Source organism: Calliopsis andreniformis, unplaced genomic scaffold (assembly GCF_051401765.1).
Source record: "Calliopsis andreniformis isolate RMS-2024a unplaced genomic scaffold, iyCalAndr_principal scaffold0019, whole genome shotgun sequence".
Taxonomy (NCBI): Eukaryota; Metazoa; Arthropoda; class Insecta; order Hymenoptera; family Andrenidae; genus Calliopsis; species Calliopsis andreniformis.
The window spans coordinates 6,750,693-6,762,815 of NW_027480431.1; positions in this window are offsets into that span (position 1 = coordinate 6,750,693).

The window sequence follows — 12,123 nt, forward strand, 5'->3', positions numbered from 1 at the left end:
TTATGATTCTGGCGTTGACTTCTAAGGCCCTAACTATTCGATCTGGTGGAGCATCGCCCTAGAGTGAAGCCTAGGTTGCCGGGAACTTAGAAATGACCATCACTTTCAAACTGGTTGCAATTAATCCTTTTATACGATGGAAAAACTGTTGTATTTTTATTGCATTTTATGCTTCCGGCGTTGACTTCTAATGCACTAACTATTCGATCTGGCGGAGCAACGCCCTAGAGTGAAACCGAGGTTTCCCGGAACGTAGAAATGACCATCACTTGCAAACAGGTTGCAATTATTCCTGTTATATGACGGAAAAGCTGTTGTATTTTTATTGCATTTTATGCTTCGGGCATTGACTCCTAAGGCCCTAACTATTCAACCTGTTGGAGCAACGCCCTAGGGTGTAGCCTAGGTTGCCGGAACGTAGAAATGACCATAACTTTCACACTGGTTGCTATTATTCGTTTTATACGATCGAAAAACTGTTGTATTTATATTGTATTTTAAGTTTCTGGCGTTGACTTCTAAGGCACTAACTATTCGATCTGGTGGAGCAACGCAATAGAGTGAAGCCTAGGTTGCCCGGAACGTAGAATTGGCCATCACTTTCAAACTGGTTGCAATTATTTCTGTTATATGACGGAAACACTGTTGTATTTTTATTGCATTTTATACTTCGGGCGTTGACTTCTAAGGCCCTAACTATTCAATCTGTTGGAGCAACGCCCTAGGGTTGAAGCCTAGGTTTCTCGGAAAGTAGAAATGACCATAAGTTTCATACTGGTTGCAATTATTCGTTTTATTCGATGAGAAACTGTTGTATTTTTATTGTATTTTATGCTTCTGGCGTTGACTTCTAAGGCACTAACTATTCGATCCGGTGGAGCAACGCCCTAGGGTGTAGCCTAGGTTGCCCGTAAAGTAGAAATGACCATAGCTTTCATACTGGTTGTTATTATTCCTTTTATATGATGGAAAGACTGTTATATTTATATTGTATTTTATGCTTCTGGCGTTCACTTCTTAGGCCCTAACTATTCGACCTGGTGGAACAACGCCCTATGGTGAAGCCTAGGTTGACCGGAACGTAGAAATGACCATAACTTTCACACCGGTAGCAATTATTCGTTTTACACGATGGAAAAACTGTTCTATTTATTTTGTATTTTATGCATCGGGCGTTGACTTCTAAGGCACTGGCTGTTTGATCTGGTGGAGCAACGCCCTAGAGTGGAGCCTAGGTTGCCCGGAACGTAGAAATGACCATAACTTTCACACTGGTTGCTATTATTCGTTCTATACGACGGAAAAACTGTTGTATTTATATTGTATTTTAAGCTCCTGGCGTTGACTTCTAAGGCACTAACTGTTCGATCTGGTGGAGCAACGCCCTAGAGTGAAGCCTAGGTTGCTCGGAATGTAAAAATGACCATAACATTCACACTGGTTGTAATTATTTGTTTTATACGATGGGAAAACTGTTATATTTATATTGTATTTTAAGCTTCTGGCGTTGACTTCTAAGGCACCAACTATTCGATCTGGTGGAGCAACGCAATAGGGTGAAGCCTAGGTTGCTCGGAATGTAAAAATGACCATAACATTCACACTGGTTGTAATTATTCGTTTTATACGATGGGAAAACTGTTATATTTATATTGTATAGTATGCTTCTGGCGTTGATTTCTTTGGCCCTAACTATTCAATCTGGTGGAAGAACACCCTAGAGTGAGGCCTAGGTTGCCCGGAACGTAGAATTGGCCATCACTTTCAAACTGGTTGCAATTATTCCTGTTATAAGATGGAAACACTGTTGTATTTATATTGTATTTTATGCTTCCGGCGTTGACTTCTAATGCACTAACTATTCGATCTGGCGGAGCAACGCCCTAGAGTGAAACCGAGGTTTCCCGGAACGTAGAAATGACCATCACTTGCAAACAGGTTGCAATTATTCCTGTTATATGACGGAAAAGCTGTTGTATTTTTATTGCATTTTATGCTTCGGGCATTGACTCCTAAGGCCCTAACTATTCAACCTGTTGGAGCAACGCCCTAGGGTGTAGCCTAGGTTGCCGGAACGTAGAAATGACCATAACTTTCACACTGGTTGCTATTATTCGTTTTATACGATCGAAAAACTGTTGTATTTATATTGTATTTTAAGTTTCTGGCGTTGACTTCTAAGGCACTAACTATTCGATCTGGTGGAGCAACGCAATAGAGTGAAGCCTAGGTTGCCCGGAACGTAGAATTGGCCATCACTTTCAAACTGGTTGCAATTATTTCTGTTATATGACGGAAACACTGTTGTATTTTTATTGCATTTTATACTTCGGGCGTTGACTTCTAAGGCCCTAACTATTCAATCTGTTGGAGCAACGCCCTAGGGTTGAAGCCTAGGTTTCTCGGAAAGTAGAAATGACCATAAGTTTCATACTGGTTGCAATTATTCGTTTTATTCGATGAGAAACTGTTGTATTTTTATTGTATTTTATGCTTCTGGCGTTGACTTCTAAGGCACTAACTATTCGATCCGGTGGAGCAACGCCCTAGGGTGTAGCCTAGGTTGCCCGTAAAGTAGAAATGACCATAGCTTTCATACTGGTTGTTATTATTCCTTTTATATGATGGAAAGACTGTTATATTTATATTGTATTTTATGCTTCTGGCGTTCACTTCTTAGGCCCTAACTATTCGACCTGGTGGAACAACGCCCTATGGTGAAGCCTAGGTTGACCGGAACGTAGAAATGACCATAACTTTCACACCGGTAGCAATTATTCGTTTTACACGATGGAAAAACTGTTCTATTTATTTTGTATTTTATGCATCGGGCGTTGACTTCTAAGGCACTGGCTGTTTGATCTGGTGGAGCAACGCCCTAGAGTGGAGCCTAGGTTGCCCGGAACGTAGAAATGACCATAACTTTCACACTGGTTGCTATTATTCGTTCTATACGACGGAAAAACTGTTGTATTTATATTGTATTTTAAGCTCCTGGCGTTGACTTCTAAGGCACTAACTGTTCGATCTGGTGGAGCAACGCCCTAGAGTGAAGCCTAGGTTGCTCGGAATGTAAAAATGACCATAACATTCACACTGGTTGTAATTATTTGTTTTATACGATGGGAAAACTGTTATATTTATATTGTATTTTAAGCTTCTGGCGTTGACTTCTAAGGCACCAACTATTCGATCTGGTGGAGCAACGCAATAGGGTGAAGCCTAGGTTGCTCGGAATGTAAAAATGACCATAACATTCACACTGGTTGTAATTATTCGTTTTATACGATGGGAAAACTGTTATATTTATATTGTATAGTATGCTTCTGGCGTTGATTTCTTTGGCCCTAACTATTCAATCTGGTGGAAGAACACCCTAGAGTGAGGCCTAGGTTGCCCGGAACGTAGAATTGGCCATCACTTTCAAACTGGTTGCAATTATTCCTGTTATAAGATGGAAACACTGTTGTATTTATATTGTATTTTATGCTTCCGGCGTTGACTTCTAATGCACTAACTATTCGATCTGGCGGAGCAACGCCCTAGAGTGAAACCGAGGTTTCCCGGAACGTAGAAATGACCATCACTTGCAAACAGGTTGCAATTATTCCTGTTATATGACGGAAAAGCTGTTGTATTTTTATTGCATTTTATGCTTCGGGCATTGACTCCTAAGGCCCTAACTATTCAACCTGTTGGAGCAACGCCCTAGGGTGTAGCCTAGGTTGCCGGAACGTAGAAATGACCATAACTTTCACACTGGTTGCTATTATTCGTTTTATACGATCGAAAAGCTGTTGTATTTATATTGTATTTTAAGTTTCTGGCGTTGACTTCTAAGGCACTAACTATTCGATCTGGTGGAGCAACGCAATAGAGTGAAGCCTAGGTTGCCCGGAACGTAGAATTGGCCATCACTTTCAAACTGGTTGCAATTATTTCTGTTATATGACGGAAACACTGTTGTATTTTTATTGCATTTTATACTTCGGGCGTTGACTTCTAAGGCCCTAACTATTCAATCTGTTGGAGCAACGCCCTAGGGTTGAAGCCTAGGTTTCTCGGAAAGTAGAAATGACCATAAGTTTCATACTGGTTGCAATTATTCGTTTTATTCGATGAGAAACTGTTGTATTTTTATTGTATTTTATGCTTCTGGCGTTGACTTCTAAGGCACTAACTATTCGATCCGGTGGAGCAACGCCCTAGGGTGTAGCCTAGGTTGCCCGTAAAGTAGAAATGACCATAGCTTTCATACTGGTTGTTATTATTCCTTTTATATGATGGAAAGACTGTTATATTTATATTGTATTTTATGCTTCTGGCGTTCACTTCTTAGGCCCTAACTATTCGACCTGGTGGAACAACGCCCTATGGTGAAGCCTAGGTTGACCGGAACGTAGAAATGACCATAACTTTCACACCGGTAGCAATTATTCGTTTTACACGATGGAAAAACTGTTCTATTTATTTTGTATTTTATGCATCGGGCGTTGACTTCTAAGGCACTGGCTGTTTGATCTGGTGGAGCAACGCCCTAGAGTGGAGCCTAGGTTGCCCGGAACGTAGAAATGACCATAACTTTCACACTGGTTGCTATTATTCGTTCTATACGACGGAAAAACTGTTGTATTTATATTGTATTTTAAGCTCCTGGCGTTGACTTCTAAGGCACTAGCTGTTCGATCTGGTGGAGCAACGCCCTAGAGTGAAGCCTAGGTTGCTCGGAATGTAAAAATGACCATAACATTCACACTGGTTGTAATTATTTGTTTTATACGATGGGAAAACTGTTATATTTATATTGTATAGTATGCTTCTGGCGTTGATTTCTTAGGCCCTAACTATTCAATCTGGTGGAACAACACCCTAGAGTGAGGACTAGGTTGCCCGGAACGTAGAAATGACCATAACTTTCACACTGGTAGCAATTATTCGTTTTATACAATGGAAAAACTGTTCTGTTTATTTTGCATTTTATGCTTCGGGCGTTGACTTCTAAGGCCCTAACTGTTTGATCTGGTGGAGCAACGCCCTAGAGTGAAGCCTAGGTTGCCCGGAACGTAGAAATGACCATAACTTTCACACTGGTTGCTATTATTCGTTCTATACGATGCAAAAACTGTTGTATTTATATTGTATTTTAAGCTTCTGGCGTTGACTTCTAAGGCACCAACTATTCGATCTGGTGGAGCAACGCAATAGGGTGAAGCCTAGGTTGCTCGGAATGTAAAAATGACCATAACATTCACACTGGTTGTAATTATTCGTTTTATACGATGGGAAAACTGTTATATTTATATTGTATAGTATGCTTCTGGCGTTGATTTCTTTGGCCCTAACTATTCAATCTGGTGGAACAACACCCTAGAGTGAGGCCTAGGTTGCCCGGAACGTAGAATTGGCCATCACTTTCAAACTGGTTGCAATTATTCCTGTTATAAGATGGAAACACTGTTGTATTTTTATTGCATTTTATGCTTCGGGCGTTGACTTCTAAGGCCCTAACTATCCAATCTGTTGAAGCAACGCCCTAGGGTGAAGCCTAGCTTGCTCGGGAAGTAGAAATGACCATAAGTTTCATACTGGTTGCAATTATTCGTTTTATACGGTGGAAAAGCTGTTGTATTTATATCGTATTTTATGCTTCTGGCGTTGACTTCTTGGGCCGTAACTATTCGGTCTGGTGGAGCAACGCCCTGGAGTGAAACCTAGGTTGCCCGGAACGTAGAATTGGCCATCACTTTCAAACTGGTTGCAGTTATTCCTGTTATATGATGGAAACACTGTTGTATTTTTTTTGCATTTTATGGTTCGGGCGTTGACTTCTAAGGCCCTAACTATTGAATCCGTTGGAGCAACGCCCTAGGGTGAAGCCTAGGTTGCTCGGATGTAGAAATGACCATAAGTTTCATACTGGTTGCAATTATTTGTTTTATACGATGGAAAAACTGTTGTATTTTTTTTGCATTTTATGGTTCGGGCGTTGACTTCTAAGACCCTAACTATTCAATCCGTTGGAGCAACGCCCTAGCGTGAAGCCTAGGTTGCTCGGATGTAGAAATGACCATAAGTTTCATACTGGTTGCAATTATTTGTTTTATACGATGGAAAAACTGTTGTATTTATATTGTATTTTATGCTTCTGGCGTTGACTTCTAAGGCACTAACTATTCGATCTGGTGGAGCAACACCCTAGAGTGAAGCCTAGGTTGCCCGGAACGTAGAATTGGCCATCACTTTCAAACTGGTTGCAATTATTCCTGTTATATGATGGAAACACTGTTATATTTTTTTTGCATTTTATGGTTCGGGCGCTGACTTCTAAGGCCCTAACTATTCAATCTGTTGGAGCAACGCCCTAGGGTGAAGCCTAGGTCGCTCGGAAAGTAGAAATGTCCATAAGCTTCATACTGGTTGCAATTATTCGTTTTATACGATGGAAAAACTGTTGTATTTATATTGTATTTTAAGCTCCTGGCGTTGACTTCTAAGGCACTAACTGTTCGATCTGGTGGAGCAACGCCCTAGAGTGAAGCCTAGGTTGCTCGGAATGTAAAAATGACCATAACATTCACACTGGTTGTAATTATTTGTTTTATACGATGGGAAAACTGTTATATTTATATTGTATAGTATGCTTCTGGCGTTGATTTCTTAGGCCCTAACTATTCAATCTGGTGGAACAACACCCTAGAGTGAGGACTAGGTTGCCCGGAACGTAGAAATGACCATAACTTTCACACTGGTAGCAATTATTCGTTTTATACAATGGAAAAACTGTTCTGTTTATTTTGCATTTTATGCTTCGGGCGTTGACTTCTAAGGCCCTAACTGTTTGATCTGGTGGAGCAACGCCCTAGAGTGAAGCCTAGGTTGCCCGGAACGTAGAAATGACCATAACTTTCACACTGGTTGCTATTATTCGTTCATACGATGCAAAAACTGTTGTATTTATATTGTATTTTAAGCTTCTGGCGTTGACTTCTAAGGCACCAACTATTCGATCTGGTGGAGCAACGCAATAGGGTGAAGCCTAGGTTGCTCGGAATGTAAAAATGACCATAACATTCACACTGGTTGTAATTATTCGTTTTATACGATGGGAAAACTGTTATATTTAAATTGTATAGTATGCTTCTGGCGTTGATTTCTTTGGCCCTAACTATTCAATCTGGTGGAACAACACCCTAGAGTGAGGCCTAGGTTGCCCGGAACGTAGAATTGGCCATCACTTTCAAACTGGTTGCAATTATTCCTGTTATATGATGGAAACACTGCTGTATTTTTTTTGCATTTTATGGTTCGGGTGTTGACTTCTAAGGCCCTAACTATTCAATTTGTTGGAGCAACGCCCTAGGGTGAAGCCTAGGTTGCTCGGAAAGTAGAAATGTCCATAAGTTTCATACTGGTTGCAATTATTCGTTTCATACGATGGAAAAACTGTTGTATTTATATTGTATTTTATGCTTCTGGCGTTGAATTCTAAGGCACTAACTATTCAATCTGTTGGAGCAACGCCCTAGGGTGATGCCTAGGTTGCTCGGAAAGTAGAAATGACCATAAGTTTCATACTGGTTGCAATTATTCGTTTTATACGATGGAAAAACTGTTGTATTTATATTGTATTTTATGCTTCTGGCGTTGAATTCTAAGGCCCTAGCTATTCGATCTAGTGGAGCAACGCCCTAGAGTGAAGTCTAGGTTGCCCGGAACGTAGAATTGGTCATCACTTTCAAACTGGTTACAATTATTCCTGTTATATGATGGAAACACTGCTGTATTTTTTTTTGCATTTTATGGTTCGGGTGTTGACTTCTAAGGCCCTAACTATTCAATCTGTTGGAGCAACGCCCTAGGGTGAAGCCTAGGTTGCTCGGAAAGTAGAAATGTCCATAAGTTTCATACTGGTTGCAATTATTCGTTTTATACGATGGAAAAACTGTTGTATTTATATTGTATTTTATGCTTCTGGCGTTGAATTCTAAGGCACTAGCTATTCAATCTGTTGGAGCAACGCCCTAGCGTGAAGCCTAGGTTGCTCGGAAAGTAGAAATGACCATAAGTTTCATACTGGTTGCAATTATTCGTTTTATACGGTGGAAAAACTGTTGTATTTATATTGTATTTTATCCTTCTGGCGTTGAATTCTAAGGCCCTAGCTATTCGATCTAGTGGAGCAACGCCCTAGAGTGAAGCCTAGGTTGCCCGGAAAGGAGAAATGACCATCACTTTCAAACCGGTTGCAATTAATCCTGTTATACGGTGAAAGAACTGATGTATTTTTGTTGCATTTTATGGTTCTGGCGTTCACTTCTTAGGCCCTAACTATGCGATCTAGTGGGACAACGGCCTATGGTGAAGCCTAGGTTGCACTGAACGTAGAAATGACCATTACTTTCACACTGTTTGCAATTATTCCTTTTATACGATGGAAAAGCTGTTGTATTTATATCGTATTTTATGCTTCTGGCGTTTACTTCTAAGGACGTTACTATTCGACCTGGTGGTGCAACGCCCTAGAGTGTAACCTAGGTTGCCCGGATAGTAGAATTGGCCATCACTTTCAAACTGGTTGCACTTATTCCTGTTATATGATGGAAACACTGTTGTATTTTTTTTGCATTTGATGGTTCGGGCGTTGACTTCTAAGGCCCTAATTATTCAACCTGTTGGAGCAACGCCCTAGGGTGAAGCCTAGGTTGCTCGGAAAGTAGAAATGACCATAAGTTTCATACTGGTTGCAATTATTCGTTTTATACGATGGAAAATCTGTTGTATTTATATTGTATTTTATGCTTCTGGCGTTGATTTCCAAGGCACTAACTATTCGATATGGTGGAGCAACGCCGTAGAGTGAAGCCTAGGTTGCCCGGAACGTAGAATTGGCCATCACTTTCAAGCTGGTTGCAATTATTCCTGTTATATGATGGAACACTGTTCTATTTTTTTTGCATTTTATGGTTCGGGCGTTGACTTCTAAGGCCCTAACTATTCAATCTGTTGGAGCAGCGCCCTAGGGTGAAGCCTAGGTTGCTAGGAAACTAGAAATGACCATAAGTTTCATACTGGTTGCAATTATTCGTTTTATTCGATGAGAAACTGTTGTATTTTTATTGTATTTTATGCTTCTGGCGTTGACTTCTAAGGCACTAACTATTCGATCCGGTGGAGCAACGCCCTAGGGTGTAGCCTAGGTTGCCCGTAAAGTAGAAATGACTATAGCTTTCATACTGGTTGTTATTATTCCTTTTATATGATGGAAAGACTGTTATATTTATATTGTATTTTATGCTTCTGGCGTTCACTTCTTAGGCCCTAACTATTCGACCTGGTGGAACAACGCCCTATGGTGAAGCCTAGGTTGACCGGAACGTAGAAATGACCATAACTTTCACACCGGTAGCAATTATTCGTTTTACACGATGGAAAAACTGTTCTATTTATTTTGTATTTTATGCATCGGGCGTTGACTTCTAAGGCACTGGCTGTTTGATCTGGTGGAGCAACGCCCTAGAGTGGAGCCTAGGTTGCCCGGAACGTAGAAATGACCATAACTTTCACACTGGTTGCTATTATTCGTTCTATACGACGGAAAAACTGTTGTATTTATATTGTATTTTAAGCTCCTGGCGTTGACTTCTAAGGCACTAACTGTTCGATCTGGTGGAGCAACGCCCTAGAGTGAAGCCTAGGTTGCTCGGAATGTAAAAAGGACCATAACATTCACACTGGTTGTAATTATTTGTTTTATACGATGGGAAAACTGTTATATTTATATTGTATAGTATGCTTCTGGCGTTGATTTCTTAGGCCCTAACTATTCAATCTGGTGGAACAACACCCTAGAGTGAGGACTAGGTTGCCCGGAACGTAGAAATGACCATAACTTTCACACTGGTAGCAATTATTCGTTTTATACAATGGAAAAACTGTTCTGTTTATTTTGCATTTTATGCTTCGGGCGTTGACTTCTAAGGCCCTAACTGTTTGATCTGGTGGAGCAACGCCCTAGAGTGAAGCCTAGGTTGCCCGGAACGTAGAAATGACCATAACTTTCACACTGGTTGCTATTATTCGTTCTATACGATGCAAAAACTGTTGTATTTATATTGTATTTTAAGCTTCTGGCGTTGACTTCTAAGGCACCAACTATTCGATCTGGTGGAGCAACGCAATAGGGTGAAGCCTAGGTTGCTCGGAATGTAAAAATGACCATAACATTCACACTGGTTGTAATTATTCGTTTTATACGATGGGAAAACTGTTATATTTAAATTGTATAGTATGCTTCTGGCGTTGATTTCTTTGGCCCTAACTATTCAATCTGGTGGAACAACACCCTAGAGTGAGGCCTAGGTTGCCCGGAACGTAGAATTGGCCATCACTTTCAAACTGGTTGCATTTATTCCTGTTATAAGATGGAAACACTGTTGTATTTTTATTGCATTTTATGCTTCGGGCGTTGACTGCTAAGGCCCTAACTATCCAATCTGTTGAAGCAACGCCCTGGGGTGAAGCCTAGCTTGCTCGGGAAGTAGAAATGACCATAAGTTTCATACTGGTTGCAATTATTCGTTTTATACGGTGGAAAAGCTGTTGTATTTATATCGTATTTTATGCTTCTGGCGTTGACTTCTTGGGCCGTAACTATTCGGTCTGGTGGAGCAACGCCCTGGAGTGAAACCTAGGTTGCCCGGAACGTAGAATTGGCCATCACTTTCAAACTGGTTGCAGTTATTCCTGTTATATGATGGAAACACTGTTGTATTTTTTTTGCATTTTATGGTTCGGGCGTTGACTTCTAAGGCCCTAACTATTGAATCCGTTGGAGCAACGCCCTAGGGTGAAGCCTAGGTTGCTCGGATGTAGAAATGACCATAAGTTTCATACTGGTTGCAATTATTTCTGTTATATGACGGAAACACTGTTGTATTTTTATTGCATTTTATGCTTCGGGCGTTGACTTCTAAGGCCCTAACTATTCAATCTGTTGGAGCAACGCCCTAGGGTTGAAGCATAGGTTTCTCGGAAAGTAGAAATGACCATAAGTTTCATACTGGTTGCAATTATTCGTTTTATTCGATGAGATACTGTTGTATTTTTATTGTATTTTATGCTTCTGGCGTTGACTTCTAAGGCACTAACTATTCGATCCGGTGGAGCAACGCCCTAGGGTGTAGCCTAGGTTGCCCGTAAAGTAGAAATGACCATAAGTTTCATACTGGTTGCAATTATTCGTTTTATACGATGGAAAAACTGTTGTATTTATATTGTATTTTATGCTTCTGGCGTTGACTTCTAAGGCACTAACTATTCGATCTAGTGGAGCAACGCCCTAGAGTGAAGCCTATGTTGCCCGGAACGTAGAAATGACCATCGCATTCGAACTGGTTGCAATTATTCCTGTTATATGATGGAAAAACTGTTGTATTTTTATTGCATTTTATGCTTCGGGCGTTGACTTCTAAGGCCCTAACTATCCAATCTGTTGAAGCAACGCCCTAGGGTGAAGCCTAGCTTGCTCGGGAAGTAGAAATGACCATAAGTTTCATACTGGTTGCAATTATTCGTTTTATACGGTGGAAAAGCTGTTGTATTTATATCGTATTTTATGCTTCTGGCGTTGACTTCTTGGGCCGTAACTATTCGGTCTGGTGGAGCAACGCCCTGGAGTGAAACCTAGGTTGCCCGGAACGTAGAATTGGCCATCACTTTCAAACTGGTTGCAGTTATTCCTGTTATATGATGGAAACACTGTTGTATTTTTTTTGCATTTTATGGTTCGGGCGTTGACTTCTAAGGCCCTAACTATTGAATCCGTTGGAGCAACGCCCTAGGGTGAAGCCTAGGTTGCTCGGATGTAGAAATGACCATAAGTTTCATACTGGTTGCAATTATTTGTTTTATACGATGGAAAAACTGTTGTATTTTTTTTGCATTTTATGGTTCGGGCGTTGACTTCTAAGACCCTAACTATTCAATCCGTTGGAGCAACACCCTAGGGTGAAGCCTAGGTTGCTCGGATGTAGAAATGACCATAAGTTTCATACTGGTTGCAATTATTTGTTTTATACGATGGAAAAACTGTTGTATTTATATTGTATTTTATGCTTCTGGCGT